The following is a 23,419-nucleotide window of genomic DNA, read 5'->3' as shown; positions in this document are numbered from 1 at the left end:
CATTACTCAGTACAGTATTATGCGTTAAAGGTTTGCAGCCTAGGAGCAAATGGATCATACTCTCTAGCCTAGGTGAGTAGTAGGCTAAACCATCTAGGTTTGTGTAGGAAAATGATGATGTTTGTATAACAATGAAATTGCCCAGTAGTGCAATTTTCACAATGTGTCCCTGTAGTTAAGTGACACATGACTGTGGTTCAGCACTTCTGGTTAAGTGACACATGACTGTGGTTCAGCACTTCTGGTTGTCTAGAGAGTATGACAGATGATTAATACATGAATGAGAAGGGAATGGGAATAGAAAGAAAAAACTGAGGGTCAGAGCGGGTGGTTAAAGACATAGAACAGGGGAGAACTCATGAATCTCTCTCCTAGAGGAAATGAGAAAAAATGAAATGGAGAGAATTCTTGGATGGAGTGCTACTTACTATAAAGGGCTTCTCTCCCTTGAGACCGGAGGAAAGAAAGTAAAGAAAGCAGTATAGGTAGATAAACATTTTAATGGGGAGCAGAGTGATGAGGCCCATTCTCCCCAGTGACTTTCATTCTTCTGTGAGGTAGTTGAGGGGCTTGCCTGCTACGAGAGTGTATTGGGTGGTAAAAACCTTGAAGAGAAGGCCAATGTTTTGGCATATTCACTAAAGATCACAGGAAAGAAAAATCACTATGGGTAAAAAAACAAAATAACCAGTGAAAAATAAATAATCAAGAATAAGTAAAATATTAGGCAGCATAAAAGGTCCATCTAAGACTGTTTGCAATGAATTTGTTGACAACAAATAAGCAAGGCTGGATGATTTTCACCAACATTGTCTTGTTCTCTGGCTCTAGGAGGAAAGGATGCAGATTGCAGTTTTGATCTTTTTCTATCCTCTCTAGAAGTTTCCAGTTAGGGTTATGTTTTTTCCACAAGAGAAGGTGCGGGGGGAGCTCTTAGTAAGAATGGTTCAGCTTGGGGGTCAGGCTGGCAAGGCTTATGGCAAGAGCTAGGTGGGGAACAATGAGAAGCTGATTTTCAGGATAGTGTGAGGATCATTAAAGCAGAGGACTTTATGAGGTTGAAGCATTGGCGGAATGAGAGAGACTATTAGAAAGCTATAAGATGAGGTGATGTGGGAGTCAACAGTATAGTATGAGACTGTTGGAATTACTGATGTGACAATAATTCTGGGGTTGATGCTACAGGAGGCTAGAGCTAATAATAGTTCAAATTAGGCCTAATATTCAAACAGAACAGGGGAAGTAGTCAAATGATAGAAAATTTTCGACTCTGTTTTCTGCCCCATGTTCTGGCATAATGTTTTTAAGGAAGGATAACAATAGCTAGACTTTTGTATATTTTCTTCTTGTTTTCCCCCTTGTCCCACCTCCTTATCATTTTGAAACAACTTTGAGTCCCATAAAACCCCCAGTAAGCAAAGTTGTAGACTGTGAAGCTCTGCTTTATTTGGTGTAAATAATCAAAGTTACTTAAGGTTTTACACACATTACAAAATTCCTGGGATCAGAGTCAGGATGAAGTATTTCTGGCCCTGGTACATTTGCTGAAATTTTGAATCCGGTAAGAGTGAAGGAAACAAGACCCCAGACAAAATAAAGAGGTAAACATCCGTCACCTTTGTCCTCCTGCTCCTTGTGTGACAAAGGTTGCCATGGTGCTAGAAGAGTACAGAACTCATAGAAAACAAGCAAAATGTACTGTACATAATATGAGGATTTTTTTTTAAATCTTTGATTTTTTTTTTTCCTCTGAGTCAGACTTGGTGAGAAAATTTTCTGACTCACACAGTATGTTAGATGCCATGTTAACAGTAACTTCTTCCAATATAGCATACTCCAACCAGAGTAGTTTCAGCTTTTCCTATTTAATCCTTGGGCCCTCGGGGATGCAGCTATTGGGCTGTTGTGTGTAGTTTCTGGTGATAAAGACTTCTGATGTAAAGGATTTCCAAGGGATGACAAAGTCCATGATGAGGGACTGGGTGTGGACAAAATAAGTGGTATGGAGACAAAAGCCCTCAGCTTTTAAGGTGCGAAACAACCTCTGCCCTTTGTTTTCAAATAAGTCATATCTGGCTGATCAAAATAAATACTGTAGCACCATTTGGAAGCTTCCTCTGAAGAAAAATGCCTGCTCTGGGCCAAAAGCTGCAGCAGTGAACCTACTCCTGTCAAAGTGATTTTCCCCCCTTCTTTGTTCCTCTTGATAATCCTAACAGTCTTTTGTATGTACACAGCTGAAAGCTATAATAACCCCAGTTTTGCAGATGAAATAACTGAGGCTCAGGGACAGAACGAACCTTCCCTCAAAGTACAGGGCAGGATGGTAGTGAAGCTGGAGCTAAAGTCTCAATCTTCACATCCTGCTGCCTTCCTACATGGCCGGCCTGGTCCCTGGCAGAGAAAACTAGTGTTTCCCCATGAGTTCATGTGCATCTGTGCGTGTGTCCTCTGTGCACTCAGGCCTCCAGGACTTTTGTCACCGCCCAGAATCACTAGTCTTGACCATGACACATTCTCCAAGAAGCTGAACTCCCCTGTTTTTGTTTGTTTATTTTTACACAGTAGCACATCTGTGTGCAAAAAGAGAGAACGTGGTGTCCAAGCTTCAGGATCTGACCCCAGAAGCCTCGCCAGCAGCGTCAGTCCGGCTTGCACTTCGGTCTGAGCTGCACTCGGGGGAAGCGTCGGGCTGTTTAGCCGCCGTATCCCCTGGCAATCTGTTCAGGAAAATAGACAAGAAAGGGCTGCCCAGGGCTGCGCCAGCTTCAGAATCCTGCTGCCATCTAGGGATGAGATGAAGCGTCTTCCAGCATGCAGCCGCCCTGATGGATCGCTGGGGCCTCGGGCGGGGTGCGCCGCTGTCCTTTCGCAGCCGTCCGGGCGGCTCTGCACGTGCAGCGCGCGGTCCCCCCCCCCCCCACCCCGCCCAGCAGCCCGCAACACCCCTGGTCTGCCGCGGGGGACCCTGCCGATGCCTTTCGGGGTCGAGACTGGCGCGGTGGAAACCGCAGAGCAAAAGGAAACACAGACAAAAACAGTGAGAAGGTAAAAAGAGAGCGAGAGAAAACAGCCAGGGAGCAAGGAGCAGAAACCCTGCAAGAACAGAGACAAAAAGGGGAAGGTCCATCAGCGGAAGCGGGCTGCCCTAATCACCTGCGATGCGTGTGTTTATGGAACCTTGTCGCTGTCACCGCGCTGGTGTCCACACGCCGCTTAATGAGGTCCAAAGCGTCAAGCTACTTTCTTTTCCATATATGATTTTCAAGGTTTCCTTTTGCAAAAAGGAGCGGGCGCGGGGGGTGGGGGGGGAGTGCAGGGAATAGGGTGGTGGAGGAAGTGGGTGAGTGGGGGTGCGGAGAGGCGGAGTAGGCGGGGGGGAGATACTACTGCCTTTCGTAAAGATTGCATAGAAAATCCGGAAAGAGGAGACTCACGGAGTTAACTTTATTGTTTTATGTTATGGTGTAAGCATCTCTTTCTTCTACAAACAACAATGGGCCTTTCAAACAAGGGAAGGGGGAGAGGGTTGACTGGCGGGGGTGGGGCGGGAGGGGGAAAGGGGAGGGGTCAGGGACTGGGGAAAGGATCCTGCTGTTGACTGGGAGGCCCTGCTGGGAAACTTCAAACCACATTCTTTCTGAAAGGAAGTGTTATTAAAAGTAACTTTAATCCTTCCAGCCAGAAGGCTCATAAAAGCATACAATTAAGTCAAACAAATGACAAGAGCATTTTCTCTCCTACCTGTTTCCCCCGTCTGAGAGTAATTAGTACAGGCTAGTCTTGTCTCATTTTGTGCAAATAGAAGCAGAGCACTTTGGTAGGTGCCAGATTTTCTCTTACTTTCCTCAACCTGCCTCTTCCTTCCCTATCGCCCCACCCAAAACCCGGTTCAGCTCTTGGTACCAACCAGCCTGCCTGCAGATCCAGCCAAGAACAAAGGGGCGAATTTCAATATTTCCTCTTTGTGCAAGGTTAATTGAAAATCAAAAAGTCACTTTTCAAATGTCATATTAAACCCGCCACTGCATCAATTTCCCTTTGGTTCCCATCTCCATAGGCAAGAGAAAAGTGTTTTGCGGGGGAGGGAGGCGGGGGAAGTAAGGACACAATGAGGGAAAAGAGAGAGAAAGAAGTGAAGGGATTAAAAAAATGAGAGATACACACACACTTTGATTACAGATAGGCTAACATGCAGCGGAAAATTGTTTCCCAGAGTGTCCTCAGTCAAAGACAGTCTTTACATTCGGTACTGCGTTACTTGATATTCCAGAGACAGAATTGCATCCTAAACCTACAGAGATTAGGCCTCCATGTTTTTATGTTTTAGTAGATGGATCACAATATGATTGTCATAAATGCCACGGGATTTTAAAACCTTAAAGGGTAATGTAATAACCGGGCCATCTTCAGTCACCCCTCCCACTTTTTATACCCCTCTGAAACAGGTACAGAAACACACACATCCCCACAGAGAGAGATACAGCCCTATGGGGTTCTGACAGTCAGTTTTTGTCACAAGGTATTTTGGAAGTGTTGGGCTGGAGTTTAATGACTGAGCATCCTTAGCTTTGCTCCTGGCCCAGTAACCGTTCTCTGTCTGGATTTCCTGAGACTCAGTTTTCTCCTTTCAGGCATCATATCTGCCTCCTGAATTCACTACTCAGACTACATGAGGGGCCACATGAATAGAACAAACTCATACGAATGCTTTACCCTCTTCTCGCATTCCCTAGGTCTTGTCCCGGATTAGGTGATCTTAACAAGTTCAATTTTCTGGAGTGGAAACCTGGCTGCTTGTTGCCAGTATTCCTGAGGTCTGCAGAATGGCCTGGGGATAGAACTATCTGTTGCCAGGCTTCTTCATGCTCACTGTGTGTGTTTCCTGTGCCCCCTGCTGCTCTGCTACACTCACTTGCCAGTTGTTCCTGAAGCCAGTTGCTTTCCTGCCCAGTTGCTTTGGTCTTTCTGTCTACTATCTGTCACCTTATTTTCCAGGTATGGGCCTAGGGGTGTATCCTCTCCTATGATGTACCAATGAATCTATTTCCTGTGGACCAGCCTAGCCATGATAGGCTTATCTACCAGGAAATATTTGATTTACTACAGGTTTAACTTTTAAATATACCTACAAATAACTTTCTGGTTAGATAAGCAGAGTGAAGAAGCAGAATTGTGAATTAAATTCATTCTAAGATAACCCACCTGCATAAACCAGGCCCCTAAACCTTTTTTCATTTTCAATAATATTGTAATATTGTGGTGATATCAGATGTGTCGATCAACCCTAAATGAAGGGTAGGTGGAGAAGAACATTACAACCCTCTAAACTCATTAGAATGCAAAGATAGAGAGTCTCCGCAACAACAGCCACCTAGCTGTGTCAAAGTTCTCCTAGTGGCATTATCTTCATTGGTGAGATTGAATAGACAAAATCTGTGTCTTACCCTTTTAGATTTCTATCAACCCATACCTGTATGCAATATGCTGTGCCCTACTGGACTCTTTCTTACAGATTTTCATTAAAATATTGCATCTGTTACACAAGTTTTCTTAGCATGCCCCGATAACAATGACTCCTTCGTTGTGCAGCACTTCTTCCAATATAAACTTCTGTCTTGGTCCATTCAAGCTGCTGTAGCAAAATACATTAGACTGAGTAATTTATAAACAACAGAAATTTATTTGTCACAGCTATAGGGACTGGGAAATCCAAGATTAAGGCATCAGCAGATTTGATGTCTGATGAGGGCTCCCTCTCTGCTTCACAGATGGTGACTTCTTGCTATTTTTTCACTTGGTGAAGTCACTGAACAAGCTACTTTAGGCCTCTTTTATAAAGGCACTAATCCCATTCATATGGGCTCTGCTCTCAGGATGTAAAGCCCTCCCAGAAGCCCCATATCTTAAAACTATTGCACTGGGGATTAGGTTTAAATATATACATTTTGCAGGAGACAAAATCTTTTAGATCATACCAACTTCTATTAGATACTGGTAACAATTTGTTGCACATAATCGGACATACGTGTGTCTCCTCCCACTCTCCAAACTTACTGAAAATAAGGACCATATCTATCAACTTTATAGTTCAGGAACTTAAGGGTAGATGTTTAATAAATAATTGTTGGAGGTTGAAGAAATATAAAAAAGAAAATGGATTTGGGACTGTATTAGCATAATATCTAGATATTTTCCAAGCAATTTAGTAATAAAAATCTAATTTGTCATTGTTTTGGGCCAGCAAAAAAGCAATCAGATGACTGGATTAATTAATACCTGCAAACAATTGTGTTAGAATTTTTACATAGTCTAAGTTGACAGAATATGCATGTGCATCCCAAAACATTCTTTTAGCTGGTGAAGCTGTTTACTTAAGACATGCTTACAGTCTCACAGGGAAAATTTGACAGCATGACTTGTTTCCTTAGTCCACTTGAGTTTCTTAACCTAATCTAGAACTTCCTGTCCTCAACACTACCACTAAAATGAAAGATAGAAAGAGAAAGAGGGAAGGAGGAAAGGAGAAAGGGAGGAAGGAAAGAAGGAAGGAAGGAAAAAAAGAAGGAAGGAAAAGAAAGAAACGTCATATTTAACAGATACATCTACTCTGGAGTTGAAGTGGAATTCCGGCAAACAATTCCAAAGGAAAACTTTTAAATTCCTACTTTTAAAACATTGGATGCTGAGAATAGTAGGTTATTGCTGCTTATCGCTATTATGTTATATTTCTACTACAAAGAGATTCTCCAGAATCTTTAAAGGGCTCTCATCGAATGTGGAGTTTAAATATATGAGTAGAATTTATTTACAGTGGTAGAACTGGGAATTAGAACTGATGTATGCATAGCGCGGGAGAAAGTCTGAGAACTTGGTTTTAGTAAAACTGGCATTTTGCCCTGGTACTTCCTTTAATCCTCTATATAACCTTGGGCAAGTAACTAAATCTCTGGGATACTATATATATATGTATTTTAAAAGGGAATGTTTTGGGGAAGGCAATGGGTGAGACAATGCTGATCTAACACATGGATTATGGTGAGTCAATATCTGTGAAACTGTGAAAAAAGTTACATGCATGTTAGAACTAGAAGACATTATTTATTACTTATATTTTAGTAACCTATCCAAATATATTGAATGCTTACTTTATGGTGACTTTTTGCTGTTCTGGTGCCAGAAGCTGGGCTCCAACTGGCCTGAATCTCTTAATAAAATCTGCTAGTTCAGAGTTTGTCATATTATCAATAATTTTTGCATTGTCTTTTGATGGTAAGTGCACACACAGTCGAATATCTCAAAAAGCCACTCCTGTTGAAAAGATGGATGTAAGTGTTCTAAAGTCCAAAAGAAAAGGGAGCTGTGTTAAAGGTTAAGATAGCTTTACCAGACCAGTGTCTCTTCTCATTTACATTGCATGCTTTTTATATCCTCCTTCCTCTCTCTTTTTAACAATCTCCTTCTCTCCCTTAATGCTAGTATTTTGTAAGATATCCAAAATGTGTATTTAATCCATCCAAGTTTGTAGTCTCCAGTGTCAAAGCTTCTGCTTAATGCTGAGTTAATGCTCAGTCGTGCCAAAGCTTGAAGCTTTCAACGCAGCCCTGAAACCAGCTGCGACACATCACTAACGCTGAGGCTTCGGCTCCAGAGACTGCTGCCTGCATGGAGTAAATGCATCATATTTTAAAGCTTTGTCAGTGCAATCTAAGAGCTGTGTAAAGTGTAATTGGGGATCTTTGAAAAAAAATTATATTTGAAACCATTTTACAAGAATCATCAGGGGAGGCTTGCTTGAAACTTTTTCTTCTTAACATCTCACTGCCCCAGAAACAGGTCTATCACTTTGGGTAGTTTTTGCTTTTGAGCAGATTGTTTCTTTTCTTCAACCATCTTTTCTTTTGCAGTGAGCTGAGGTAAATAAATTTGAGAAGGGTGACATTCTTTTCTAACTGTAGTCTTAGAATGACTGATCTTGCAAGGAAGAACCTGATACGCTCTGTCTTTCACATCTAGGCCATTGCTCCTCCAGGTGTGGTCCATGGATCAACAGCATCAGTGTCTCCTGGGACCTTATTAGAATGCAAATTATCTATGGGGAGCACCCAGGGATCTGAGTTTTAATAAGTCCTCAAGGTGATTCTGCTCAACACTAAAGTTTGAGAATCATAGCTCTAGGCTATTTGAATTCAGAAATTCCTGATATTGCATCCTTGGGAGATGCCTCACTCAGAACATTTTAAGGATGGGAGACTCACTATATTAAAAGCCACTTGAAAAAAAATCAACCTGTTCTGTGACTAAAAGTTTTCATGACGTCATTTTAAAATGTATTGAGAGATACCTGCTTCTATAGCCTTCTTTTTGTTTTTATTCTTCTTATCTTCGATGCTTGGCATTGAGTAGGTGGTCAATATATTTGTATTAAAATGAAGAAAATATTGGCCTTAGTTTTGTTTTCTAGATAAACCTATCTAATCCAATAAATCCATCTTATCTTTATTTCATGAGGCAGCCTGTCAGATATTGAAAGCTACTAAGATGTGTAAGTCCTCTCTTCTTTAAGTTAATGATGGCTGGAGTTCTTGCATCCACAACAGAGGACACTGCACACAAACTCAGGCATCCCCTACTGACTGTCCTTTGGATGTGGACTCTTTCTCTTCTAGGAACAATGAAAAACCTCAGAACCATTACATATCATCTGGAAATAGATCAGAGTTTCCTGTGTATATGAATGCAAATAATTTTTAATAGAACTTAGAACTTTAAAATTAAATCTATTAAAATCGACATTAGTTCTGACCTGTTGAACTTTTCCTCTGTTATTCCTTCTTTATTGACATTATTTCCCCTGTATTTTAGAGGGCTAAAAAAAATTGAGTAAATAATAATTTCATCTTAAAAAAGTATATAAATTAAGAAGGCAAGCAAGAGAGAAAGAAACACTCATAATTATACAACCCATAAGAAATAGAAATTAGTTATTGTCTTTCTCCTTCTCTCCTTCTCTCTGCATAAATATCTGTATCTGTACATACACGTGCCCTGAATATATGACCATATTATAATTTGTATTATTTACAACAAATGTTGATGCAAACACACACACATACACATCAGGTATCCCAACTTAGTTTTAAGTAGGGATTTGACATATCTGATAAAGCTTTAGGAGATGTCTGCAACCTCTTGGAATGATGACGGATCCAGGCACTTTAGTGCGAACTATTAGGTTGGTGCAAAAGTAATTGCAATTTTTGCCATTACTTTCAATGGCAAAAACTTCCTGTCTTTAGAGTTGTCTCCCAACCTAATCTCCATTTGACTCATGTTTAGAAGCTGTAGGAAACAGAAAATCTGTAATTAGAAACAGCAAGTGCTATTTCTTTTATTATTATTATTATTATTTTGTATTTTGAGACAGTTTCACCCTTGTTGCCCAGGCTGGAGTGCACTAGTGCAACCTTGGCTCATTGCAACCTCCACCTCCAGGGTTTAAGTGATTCTCCTTCTTCAGCCTCCCAAGTAGCTGGGATTACAGGGGCCCGCCACCATGCCTGGTTAATTTTTTTTGTATTTTTCATAGAAATGGGGTTTAATCATATTGGCCAGACTGGTCTTGAACTCCTGACCTCAGGTGAACCACCCACCTCGGCCTCCCAAAGTGCTAGATTTATAGGCATGAGCCACTGCGCCCAGCACAGCAAGTGCTGTTTCACCTACAAACTTGCATCTTATTAGGACCCAAGCAACTTAACTGGCAACACAATGGGAACAGGACACCCTTTCCCACTTCAGCATAGGATGGTGCTCAGCCTTGGCCCTCCAAGAGCTGCCTGATGCTGCAGGGTCTCGGGAGGGTATCAGGAAAACACTAGGGCCAAGCGGTTCCTGGGGGCTTGACATGATACAGAGAGAAGAAGCAGGGCAGGGTGCACTGCAAGGCCTAGAGTAGAACGGCAGCATCACCATTGTGCCAAGAAGAGTGGTGGCTTCTAAAAGGAAGTAGTTCTGCCTGAAAGAACAGCAGGAGAGACTACATGGCCAGTAGGGCAGGCCTAGACCCTGTTTGGCCAGGCATGGAGAACACGTTGAATGTTGACTTTTAACTGAGCATCTGTGGATCACTCTGAAGCAACCTGCAGAAAGTTTTGACCGTGAGGTTTTTTTAAGGAATTAGGTTTTCATGAGCAGATAAGGCAACAATTATTTTAATTTGATAATATTGATATTATACTCTCAACTTTTTAACAACTTTGTGTGTGTGTATGTATTTTCAAGATAGGGTCTCACTATGTCATCCAGTCTGACGTGCAGTGGTTATTCACAGGCATAATCACAGCACACTGTGGCCTGGCCTCAAACTCCTGGCCTCAAGTGATCCTCTCACTCCAGCCTCCTGAGTAGGTAAGACCACAGGCACACAATCACCACGCCTGACTTATAACACATTTTTAAAACTAACTCTTTACCATGAACATTGTCTTATGCCCATAGCTATGCACAAAACATCATAATTGTTAGTGGCTACAGAGTATCAAGTACAATGTACCAAAATGAATTTAATGAGTCTCCCATTATATGACTGTTATGTGTTCAATATGTCCCCTACTGCAGTTTATATGTTGAAATCCTAACCTCAGTATATCAGAATATGACTGTACTTGGAAATAGGTCTTTAAGGGGGAAATTACCTTAAAAAAGAGGACATTACGGTGGGCTTTAATTTAATATGACTGGTGTCCTCATAAGAAGAGATCAGGACACAGAAACAAATAGAAGAAATATCATATAAAGACACAAAGAGAAGATGGCCAAATATAAGGCAATGCGAGAGGGCTCAAAAGAAACCAATCTTGCTGACACCTTTATTTAGGACTTCTAGCCCTGTGAGAAAATAGATGCCTTCAGTTTAAGTCATCAGGCTGTGTTACTTTTTTTTTTTTTTTTTTTTTTTTTTGAGACGGAGTCTCGCTCTGTAGCCCAGGCTGGAGTGCAGTGGCGCCATCTCGGCTCACTGCAAGCTCCGCCTCCCAGGTTCCCGCCATTCTCCTGCCTCAGCCTCCCCAGTAGCTGGGACTACAGGCGCCCACAACCGCGCCAGGCTAATTTTTTGTATTTTTTTTTTAGTAGAGACGGGGTTTCACCGTGGTCTCGATCTCCTGACCTTGTGATCCGCCCGCCTCGGCCTCCCAAAGTGCTGGGATTACAGGCGTGAGCCACCGAGGTCTGTGTTACTTTGGTATGGCAGTCCCAGCAAATTAATACAGCAACTACTACTCACAATGTTTATTTAATAAATAGCATTTGTACATCCTGGTACATACACATCACTGATTATTTTTCCTAGAATCAGTGCTGGAGGTGAAATTATTGGTTCCAACATTTATTAATAATTTGTATTATTAATTCTATCATAGAGTATATTATTATTTTCAACTTTCTTTTTTTCACGAATGTAATGCATTTGATTATTCATCTCCATGTTGGACATAATAAGACCAAGTATAAGACCAAATTGTGTCCTAAAGTTCATAATTATAAGGTTCCCTTCCAATGAACAGTCATGCACCCACAGATTGCATGGTGCTTCATCACTGCGCAGAAGGCTTACTGTCTTTCAGACCACATTCCATCCATCTTAATAATGTATAGAAGCTGCTTCCTAGAATTAGAGGATCCCTCTTGGGGAAATAAGGATCAGATAATTGCCTCTAAAAACTACCCCTCTCAGCTGGAAACGGAAATATTATACTTACAAGGGTCCGTCAGGTTGTTAGCACCTTAGCATGTTTGTGCTGTTGTTTGATGGTTTGATTTTTCAAAACAATTAATCACATTGTCCATCGACAAGAAACAAGACATTTCTCTATTTTACGTCAGTATAGCAGCACCACTAAGTTTTAGATAGCTTCACTGTAGACCCCTTTAGAAACATTTCTAGAGCTAGGAGAGGTGGCTGCAGCCCACAGAAGTCCCCTGGAGGTGCTGGTTTTCTAGAAGAGTGTTGTGTGGTGTCCACTGAGAACATTGGCATGCTACATACCTGACAGAGATAATCAACAATGAATATTTTGTGGATTAACTTGGGAAACCAATATAATTCATTCAGGAGCACATGGGAGAATATTCCTAATACCCTCAGGGGAGAAAAAAATGAGATATTCTCCTGTGAAATGGACTGAGTGGGGAGCAAGCATTATAGGATTGGAACCAGCTGAAACCCTAAGGGAGACTTGGGAAAACAGAGAATGCATATAAGAATTTTATCTTGAGAACCACTCTCTAAAACCCAAGAGAGAAATTAGAAGTATACTATTCTCCGCAGTTCCTGACATTTCCCATCCTCAGAACAGGAACTCTGAGAGAGATGCGGGATTAGAATGAGTTTTCCAAAACCAACCAGATCTCAGAATTTAATGTTGTGGCCCAGTCTCTATGGAGGGCAGCTATAGTAGAATGGTTAAGAATAAAGCCTCTGAGCTTCACAAATTTGCAGAGTAAGATATTTGAACTTCCATTAAGACCATTATCTATTTCTACTTTGAGTTTTTCTCCCTATCACACTTGCTCTTTCTCAAGATGGCATTAAAATGGCTGCAGGCAAATCTGCATTGAGCTAAGGGAAAGTTGAGTTGAGGATACATTTGGATTGATATAGCGGGACACGGTTAGTGATTTGCAATCCTTTTATGGATGATTAAGTTCTTACCAGCTCAGAGGATGCATGGCTATCCAGGACTATTCCAATTTCCCACTGTGCTGACTCGAGGGACTTGTGAAGATGAAAGCATAGGGTCAGGGGCTGACTGTCCTATGAATGTGCCGTTCAGTTCCTGCCACCCAAAGGATTGGGCAACTGAAGGAAAATCAACGAGTGAAATGTGTGCAGCGAGAGCTAATCAGCAGAAAATTCTTCCAAACTGTACTGCTCAAGTATGAAGGAAAGTTGATGGAGATTTCCCCAACTTTGATAGCAATCTGAAAATATTTTTCAAATTCACCAGAAACAACGTGATAAAACTGAAAGACTTTTTTTCTTTTTTACTTTTTTTTTTTTTTTTTTTTTTTAAGACAGAGTTTTGCTCTTGTTGTCCAGGCTGGAGTGCAGTGGCCCGATCTCGGCTCACTGCAACCTCTGCCTCCCGAGTTCAAGCAATTCCCCTGCCTCAGCCTCCTGTGTAGCTGGGATTACAGACACACACCACCATACCCAGCAAGTTTTTGTATTTTTAGTGGAGATGGGGTTTCACCATGTTGGCCAGATTGGTCTAGGACTCCTGACCTTAGGTGATCCACCCGCCTCGACCTCCCAAAGTGCTGGGATTACAGGTGTGAGCCACCGCACCCGGCCCTGAAATACATTTTTCAAAACTACAGCAGTAAAAATCAAAGTTCAGTCTTGTTAGAAGGAAGTCTGATGTTCTGTTATCTTAGAGAGAATATTATAAAATCTTATGCATAGTGTACAAGCACAAGTGTGGAGAAAACATGAAGAGATAAACTATGGGTACATCCCTGCAATGGAATACTACTCAACAGTAAAAACAACTGAACAGTAAATAGGTACAACAGCTTGGATGAATCAGATTTCTTTTTTTTTTTTTTTTTGAGACGGGGTCTCGCTCTGTCGCCAAGGCTGGAGTGCAGTGGCCCGATCTCAGGCCCACTGCAAGCTCCACCTCCCAGGTTCACGCCATTCTCCTGCCTCAGCCTCCAAAGTAGCCGGGACTACAGGAGTCGGCCACCACACCTGGCTAATTTTTTATATTTTTAGTAGAGACGAAGTTTCACCGTGTTAGCCAGGATGGTCTCGATCTCCTGACCTCGTGATCCGCCCATCTCGGCCTCCCAAAGTGCTGGGTGGGATTACAGGCGTGAACCACCGTGCCCAGCCAGAAAGATTTATTTTTAAGTGGTAAAAGTCAATCTGACAAGTTTTTAATAGTATATGATTTTCTTTGAATTACATTATGCAAAGGTAAATTATATGGAAGGAGAACAAACCATTTTTTTTGTTTAGGGACTAGGGTTGAGAGATGGTTTTAACTATAAAGAAATAATATGAGGAAATTTTGGGGTATTATTAACTGTTCTGAATCTCAATTTTGTTAGTAGTTACATGTATCTACAAATGTTATATAAGCTGTACACCAAAACAAAATTAATCACATAATACATTCATTTGAAGATTGCAAAAATATTTTCAAAATTAAAATATTATGTACTTGTTTCAGGAAATCAGTATTATTTATACCATCATATAGTAATATCTGTGGAATTTTTCACTTTTAAAAATTATAGTTTATTTTGATTTATTTCATCATACTAAACACTAATTAAAAAATATTGTTTGTGATTTTTTTGTTCATAGTATTGTATTGATTTCCTTAAAGAGATATTCAGTTGGCTAGTTCTCAGGATCCCACAAAACCCAGTCCTGTCCCTATTATGCTGGGGAAGACAGAAAATTGAGAACCTGTGCAGTAAAATAATCATAATGGGCCCAAATATATCTGTTTGCTAGAGACCACATACTAAAATCATAGCATCAGTTATTGGTTATATACAAGTTCACTGTCAGCTATTGTGAGTGAAGAAGGTGAACATAGGGGATATTCTTAGACATTATGACCCTATAGGCAAACCCTGCATGAAAAAGGAAAATCAGAGCCATAGGCAAGAAGGCAGGATTTAGTGATGACAGAACAGCAGAGATGCCCCGGGGCTACTATACAGCCTGTTTTTCTAGGAGGAGCCTACCCTGGCCATGTCACAGACCGGTACCTCTTAAGGACTTCAACCATAAGGCATGATCTGGAGGCTATTTAGGGTTTGAGTGACAGATATGTACAGTGGAAACTTCTAGGATGGAGCAGGTTTCAATTTGTATGTAGGTTTACTAAATAGGTTTCCGTATTTGCTATACAGAGTGGTTTTTACTTTGAATATAAATTAAATACTTTAGCAAAGTTCTGCTGTGGAGAGCAAGATAATGTAGACATCAGTGAAGCATAGTAGTGTCTTAGAATTTTGTTTTAATTCTTGGCCTGGCCACCAGATTAAGGTTGGAATATAAAGAACAAAGATCCCAAGGGAGTAGTAATCTGGGGTTCAGATGACTTCTTTGGTCCTTGGGTTTTGACTAAGCTGGAACAGGAGGCTTTGGCAGCTGACGACTTCTCAAAAGCAGAAGCTAGTTGAACTGGATAGGGGATTTGAGCCATCTTTATGAGCATGTAAAGAACAGAGATGGCATGCAGACTCCTGAAGCGACAACTACTGTCACCATGCCCTAGAATGGCTCAGAGGTAGGAACAGGACAGTGACGCTTTGCAAGCAAATGTGAGGAACAGGTGAGCCCAGCTATGGGATTGTACCTAAGAATCTCTACAATAATTTGGAAGTACATGAATGCAGCAGCATCTGTGGCCCCACTCACAGAATAATGACATAATCACATCAGGAAGTTGGAGCACATAATAACTAAACAGAGAAGAGGCATGTTACCCATGTTGAAGCAAAGATAGAGAGTACTGTGGTCGACAGCACGGTCTTTGCAGTAGCTCTGGATCTGAGTCTTCTTTACAATTAATTACCTATGTGACTGCAAATATAATCCCTTTAAACCTCAATTTCCTCATGAGAAACAAGAACATAGTAATATGAACTGTCCCATTGGTATGTTGTGGAGACGAAATGCCCTAATATATAGAGTGCTTTATACAACAGCAGCCATATAATAATCAAACAGTTGCTAAGACTATTATTCTTAAGCATTGGATTTGCAATCTCTAGTGTAATCTATCTTATCAATATTATATATTAATTACACTGTATTAAACATTATCCTACATGTTAATATAAAATATGTAAATGACTGTTAATATGCATTTAAATGCAATATTCAGCTTATGGTAAGCATCTAATGAATGTTCGTCAAATTAAAATGTTCTGAAATTTAGGTAACTTAGATGGAAAGCCTAGTGATTCCACTGGGAGATCCTGCATGATGGCCCTGCCCTGAAACATGCACTATGCAAATCCTGGTATTAGTAGTGGGAGATGTTGGAAGTCAGGGTTTATGAAGTTCATCAGGAGGAGTGGCTCTACCTATCAGCAACTAGTGGTGTGGTCAGTGAAAGTCGAGGGGGAGGATGTCAGAAAAGAAAATCACCATGGTTACTCAGCAGAATTTCTAGGGCTCAGATCTCTCCAGTCACTGGGTAAGATGTCATGCATACAGACCACGGTTTCTGCAGGACAAAACAGACAGAGAGGAAGAGAGAGGGGAGAGAAGAGAGAGAGAGAACAAAAAAAAAAAAAAAAAAAAAAAGGAAGAGAGGATTGATTTCTTTCCAGATTTGGAATCCAACAGAGAAACTTGAGGCTCTAGCCTTTATTATGTCAGCACCCTCTGGATAAGTTCTAATGAAAGCCACTCTCACAAACCTTTTCATCAGTGTTACTTTCCTGGGCATAACACTTTACATGCCAACAGTCTTTATGTCCAGTTAATAGAAGATGAATTCCTTACTGTTGCTTCCCAATATATTGGCAAATAAGAGTGCAGACAACTCTGTCAGTCATAATCTTTTCATCCTTTACCTTGATGCTAAATTTAAAAAAAAAAAAAAGAAAGAGAAGAAATAACAAACCCCTGAGATTAAACAATGATTTTCTAATTTTTGTATCCCATAGTTCTTATTTTATAGTATCAATATGGGTACTAGATGAAATAACTCCCAAGCAGCTTTCTCTAGAGAAATACAATTTTCCTGACCATCTCAGGAATATAATTGCCATGAGCAGCACTGGAAATCAACAATTACACAGACTGTTGATTGTGTTCTTTCATCTCCCATCTTGTGCCAAACTATGTAACCAATGGTGTATAAGTCACATTTTTCCTGGCCTCTTGGTTTTCAGAAACCTCTGCAGTCAAGAATCTCACTGTCGGCCGGGCGCGGTGGCTCAAGCCTGTAATCCCAGCACTTTGGGAGGCCGAGGCGGGCGGATCACAAGGTCAGGAGATCGAGACCACAGTGAAACCCCGTCTCTACTAAAAATACAAAAAAATTAGCCGGGCGCGGTGGCGGGCGCCTGTAGTCCCAGCTACTCAGGAGGCTGAGGCAGGAGAATGGCGGGAACCCGGGAGGCGGAGCTTGCAGTGAGCCGAGATCGCGCCACTGCACTCCAGCCTGGGCAACAGCGTGAGACTCCGTCTCAAAAAAAAAAAAAAAAAAAAAAAAAAAAAAAAAAAAAAAGAATCTCACTGTCGTTCTGTCTACACAGATGCCTGTGGGTTTCTTTGTTGTTATTGTTCTTCTGTTTTATTTTGTTTTGTTTCATCTTAACCCATTGAATAGCAAAGCAGGAAACCATGTAGGGCCCTGGCTCACTGCAGAGGCAAGGCTGCCCCCAGAAGAATGTATGGCATCCAGATGTAGAGGCTCTCTTATGAAGCTCAGTGCCTCCCCTAATTATTCCTTCCAACAGAACTTGGAGGAAGAACAATGCCCTGTGTGAATGCAAATGGCAACTGAGGCCCGGTGAGATTTAAAATTAATCACAGGGAGCAGAGTTCAGAGGGAAGTTAGAAACCAGTCATTCTTCACACCTGTGTGTAGTCCTAGATACTTGGGAAGCTGAGGCAGGAAGACTGTAGAAGCCAAGGGGTTCAAGACCAGCTTGTACAACATGGCTAGACCCTGTCTCTAAAAAAAACAACAACAACAACAAAATGAGTCTTTCTTCACAGTAGCCTGAGTAATGTAAAAAGTATCAGATCACTAGTATGTCCACTCAGTTACACTGTGGAACCCCAGAGAGCACCGTTGTTGGGGTCCTGTAGCTGTGGGCTACAGGAGATTTTACCATTTTCATCATCACCATCTTCTTTCACAGAACTTGCTGAACTGCAGCAATTTGTCCATTTATTTGATTTCCACGCTGGCCTGTGAACCCTTCAACAGGAAAGATGGGATTCCTCACATCTATTCAACCAATAAGCACAAATCAAGGAACACAGTCATTCCTCAATCACTGATTATTAAACAAATAACTGCCACATTTGTGCCAGAATATTTTATGCAAATGTTAAAAGTTTGATAGAGGTTTATAAATGATATATGTAAAAAAATGAAGTCAAAAATTTCCCCTCGCTATCTGAGGCATTCAAACTCACTTGGTGACATTGGAATTTGGGATGACTGAGCAACTAAGAGTTCAATTCTAAATAGAAATAAGGAAGGATGCTTCTGGAAACCTCATACTACACACATGGGAAGGCAAATTTGAGGGTGTTGGCATCATCTGGGCAGAGATACAATGGCAAGTAAAGCACAAAAAGGGTTATAATCATGGTGTGTAACTTTCTCAAAGACTATATCTGACATCTACCTGACCTTGGGAAAATTACCAGGGTAACTCAATGGGAAACTTAAGTCAGACTCCATAGCAACCTTTGAAGGAAAAATGTGCACAGAGTAATATCTGGTACTCAACAAGAGTGGTACGGCTTCATGTAAACCATGAGGAAAATAACTGGAGAAAGCAGAGTTAGAGGCCAGAGTCCTCTTGGTCTTGCAGAAGATTCTATGTGAGCACTTTGCTTTTTGTCTTTGGTGTTGATCAAGCTTGTCCAGCCTGCAGTCTGTGCCCCACATGGCTTTGAATGTGGCCCAAAAGAGATTTGTAAACTTTCTTAAAACATTAAAACATTTTTTGCAATTTTTTTCTTTCATCAGCTATCGTTAGTATTAGTGTATTTTACATGTGGCCCAAGACAGTTCTTCTTCTTCCAGTGTGGTCCAGGGAAGCCAAAAGATTGGACACCCTGGGTATAGATAATGCTTGTTCCAACTGGTATTGTTGGGAAATTTCAGAGTTTATCAGCTTCATCCTCTGCTTTAAAGACATCTGATTTGTCTTCATCTTTTCTTCTCTCTACTATCCTGCACTTAATTCAGCATGCTTGGTTTCCCTAGGCAAACACATTCTTAAATATCTTTACCTAATTATCCTCCTTGTACTCCATGTGTGGTTTATAAATTACAGAAATATTTTCTTTACCATGAACCCCTGATTTGTAAATATCAACCTAGCACACAACTAGTTCCTATAAAAACTTTGCAAATGTCTTTAATGTAAACACACACACACACACACACACACGCACACGTGCATGCGCACACACACACCACCAGGTTTTTCTTCTCCATCCAGCTTGTCTTCTGCCTGAGTTTTCTGGTAAGCATCTCAAATTGCCCTCCAATTTGGGAATCCTATCAGTCAGCCTGGGGTGGAACACATCCCCTCACTCTGGCCAGCAAGCGCTCCTCCTGGAAGGTCCATCTCATTTACCAGTCCACCAAAGTGAGCAGATACTCTAAATAGAGTTAGCAGAAGCACCATGCTTGCCAGCGCCCTCCACTGTGCTTGACTTCAGTTAGTGCCTCTCAGTTAAATTCCAGATTCCGTGCCTGCATCCCATGATTTGACACCACTCTTCTCAGACAGTGTTAGCAACGATTCTCTGACTGCCTTTCCAGTCTGTTTTCCAGGCATTAAATCCTGAAATCATGTACCTTCCTCACTGGTTTAAAGTACTGAAATCTCAGGACCCCTCAGGACTGAAGTCTCTCAAGTTGCAACTGTTTATTCCTCCTTAAATTTTTGAGAATTAGATAATTTACATTTCATTACTAGTTTAATCCTTTAAAAATAAGCCCTACAATGTATTCTCTCTTGACAACAAAGATCTATGTCTTTTTTGTTTTGTAAAGTCTATCTTCCTTCTTTCCCTTAGTTCTTTTATTCTTTTAAAATCTATGATTTACATTGCAAAATTCAGCAATTTCCTTCTGTGCTAGACATTAGTGCTATGCTCTAAACGATGCCTGTTTTCTTTCCTCCAGGCACATCACAAGATAACATTTTCCCATTCCCTCTGAGGTTTGTCTTGACTTTTCTTTGGCCAAGGTGTGCATTTGCCTGGCTCGTCTCTCCCACTTCTGGAATCAGAAGCACAGCATAGAAGCCTTGTTCAGACAATCTCTTGATTGAGTATGTTAAAAACAGAGCCACCTAACTCATGGTTGACAAATAACATGAGTAAGGAATAAGCATTACTGGTTTTTTGTTTGTTTGTTTGTTTCTGAGATTTGGGAGTTGCTTTTTACCTTTACATAAGCAAGTCCAAGCTGGCTGATATATTCTCAAAAACCTTGGTATCATAGGCCACCTTGTCAATAGGATTATAGCACTTAAAACCGAGTACTTCCCTCTATTTGTTTTATATCTAATATGTATTTAAAAGACAGCTGGAGATATATAGGCCATAATTCATTTGTTCAATATAAATTGATTGAACACATCCCTGTTTTATCTTTTATTGTGAAAGTGATTCTTTTTTTGAAAGAAGGAAAATAATTGGATGATAGGAGTACTTATTGAATATAGTCAAGGTCATTTAGCATAGCTAAATTGGCCAAAATGCCATTCTGAGGAGAAAGTGAGGTGTTCCCGGGATGTTAAAACCATCTTTAAGTTTAATAAATGGCCAGTGGGAACTTCAGGGCATCAGTATGAGACAAAATCACCAAGATAACACTTATCTGTCTATCAGGTTTCTGTTTGTGTATGTGCATGTACGTGTGTGTGTATGTGTCTTTGTATTTCTCCTACATCATATATTCTTTGTCTTAGAACCATCAAAAAAAGATAGAAAAAAAGAAGTACCATGATACGCTTTGGCTCTGTCCCCCCCAAATCTCACCTTGAATTGTAATAATCCCCATATGTCACAGGAGGGACCTGGTGGAAGGTAAATGAATTATGGGAGTGGGTTTTTCCTGTGCTGCTCTCGTGATAGTGAATAAGTCTCATGAGATCTGATGTTTTGATAAAGGGGAGTTCTCCTGCACATGCTCTCTCTTGCCTGCCGTCATGTAAGATGTGCCTTTACTCTTCCTTCACTTTCCACCATGATTGGGAGGCCTCCCCAGCCATGTGGAACTGTAAGTCCCCTAAATCTCTTTTCTTTATAAATTACCCAGTCTCGGGTAAGTCTTTATTACACGCATGAGAATGGACTAACATATACCATGACAGACTAATGGGAGAAAAAAATGAATAGTGAGTGCACAATTAAGTAACAGTGCAAAATATCCAATGCAAACAACTTGAGAAGAGCAAAATCATTCTGGAGAAAGAACCATATGAAACTCATAGAATCATTGAGACTAAAGATGAATCTTAATAATTCTGAAGGCAGGAGACATGGGAAAGCCTATTGTTGCCTTGATGGAACCATGAACATGTTAGAGGGAGTATGCGGAGATCAAAACACACCTGGATATTGGCTTGTCACTCATTCATTCGACGTATTTGCTGAAAACCTACATATAACTATGTTGGGAATTATAGTGGCAAGCCAGATATCTGCCACCCCAGTTCTCATTAAGCTTTATTGTCTAGCACATAGAAAACAGCAAACAAATGATTATTTAACTCACAATTGTGTTGAGTGCTGTGGAGAAATACAGTGTTATTTAAGGGTATAGATCAAAATGGTTTCACCTGACCTGGGATGACAGGGTGAGGAAGGTTCTTCAAGAAGTAGTTTGGGAGGCATTTGAAACAGTAGAGCTAAAACACAGATCAAAAGCTAAGAGAGCGATAAACAAGGTTAGGGAGGAAACAAGAACTCTGTAAGAGGCTTCATTCTTCATAGTACACAAAGGAGGTTCTTGAGGAACCTATTTGCGTTATTTTGCTTCCTTTGTCAACATTTCCCAGCATAAATGTCTCTATATCAGTGATCTTTGTTCATTTAAGGAAAAACTCATGGAACTATTTAAAGAGCTACCTTAAGAAACATGACATTAAGAGGTAAAATAACCACTTATTTCTAATTTCTCTAACCTTTCCATTAATGTGGTCTCATAATCTCTAAACTATAGTAGTATCTGAGTGAAGTCTTTTATTAGGCTGTATTTCCATCAAGTAGGAGTACCTTCCTTGAGGATTAATGTGTGAAAGTATATTTTTCTTTCTAAAATGTTTACATTTCATGAGGGGGGTGTGTGTGTGCGTGTGCGTGTGCACATATATCACATACATGTACTTGTAAATTTTCTATGTGCAGGAAATGCCAACTTTACTTTTTCTAAAACTTTTACATGAAACAAAAGAGAATTATTGGCATTCACTCACTTGGAAATAAATCTATAGGGAATATATTTTGGTTGTTTCTCTTCATAATTGTTTTTAAAATGTCATTGGAGCTACTTTAAAAAAAAATCAGGTCCCAGGATGGCATTTGCCAGCTTTCCTTTTGGGGGATCAGCCAATCCTACCTTTTATTTGGAGGCTGTCACTCAAAGTAAGTGGAGTGATGTGTGGCTGGGAGCTGGGGAATGGTTGCCAAAAGCCTTGCATCATTGCTTCACCTCAATGGAACTTCTGTAAGGGAAGAATTGGATGTTATTGAAATCTTTCTGAAATAAAAAGATAGCCTCCCTAAGAAGCACTGAAGTGGTCCCCAAAAATGTTTCAAAAGCATCTTGAGCAATATTGGCATGAAGGAAACTGTGTTTCTGCATACCAGTACTATGGGGCCAGACTTGGAATGCCCTCAAATGAGAGCAGAGGCAGCTCCCGCAGCAGCTTTTCAGAGAGGTAACAGAAAGTGGGAAGACTGCACAATGGAAAGGAAGGAGAAATGCTCTAAGGAGGCACTGAAGTAAAGATTCAAACAGTATGACTCATCCACATGGCTGGGCAAACCCACTGGCAGATGGACCAGCAGTATACACAAGAATCAGGAATCACGTAAGGGCCTTGGGAGCAATGATTTAAAGCCAACTTTCCCTTGGTGAAGCCTGAGAAAAATGAAGAAGTTCTGGCTTTTGTTGACCTGTGGTGGATAGAATAAATATAAGTAGAGCAGTTCTAGTGCGTGTAGTCTGTGCTCAGTTTCCCTGTGAATATAGGGTCATGTTATATGGCTTGAGTAGATCATCAGCTCCAAGATAAACTGGGTGATGCATTCTTTTTAAAATTTTTTCCACTTAGACTAAAAATATTGGCCTACCTCACAATATATCAAATATTAGGCTAGGCACTGAGGTACTAGTTGTAAACAAGATAGCCTATAGCTTCTGACTTACAGAATTTTTGTTTTGTTGGTGAAGACAAATACGATAATAGGTAGTCATAATACAATGTCATAAATGACACAAATAGGAAACTATAGGATACATTGGAAGCACAGAGGAAAGATATTTGGCGAGTGGGAAGGGTCAAGGAAATGTCTTCAGAAAATGTGGTCACTAAGCTGAATACTGGCATCTGAGAGGAAGTTACCTAAATGAAGAGTGCAGGCAGCAGCTGGGAAAAAAGAGGGCAAGCT

The sequence above is a fragment of the Macaca nemestrina genome, chromosome 19 (assembly GCF_043159975.1).
Source record: "Macaca nemestrina isolate mMacNem1 chromosome 19, mMacNem.hap1, whole genome shotgun sequence".
Classification (NCBI taxonomy): Eukaryota; Metazoa; Chordata; class Mammalia; order Primates; family Cercopithecidae; genus Macaca; species Macaca nemestrina.
Note: the sequence above shows the minus strand (reverse complement) of the source record.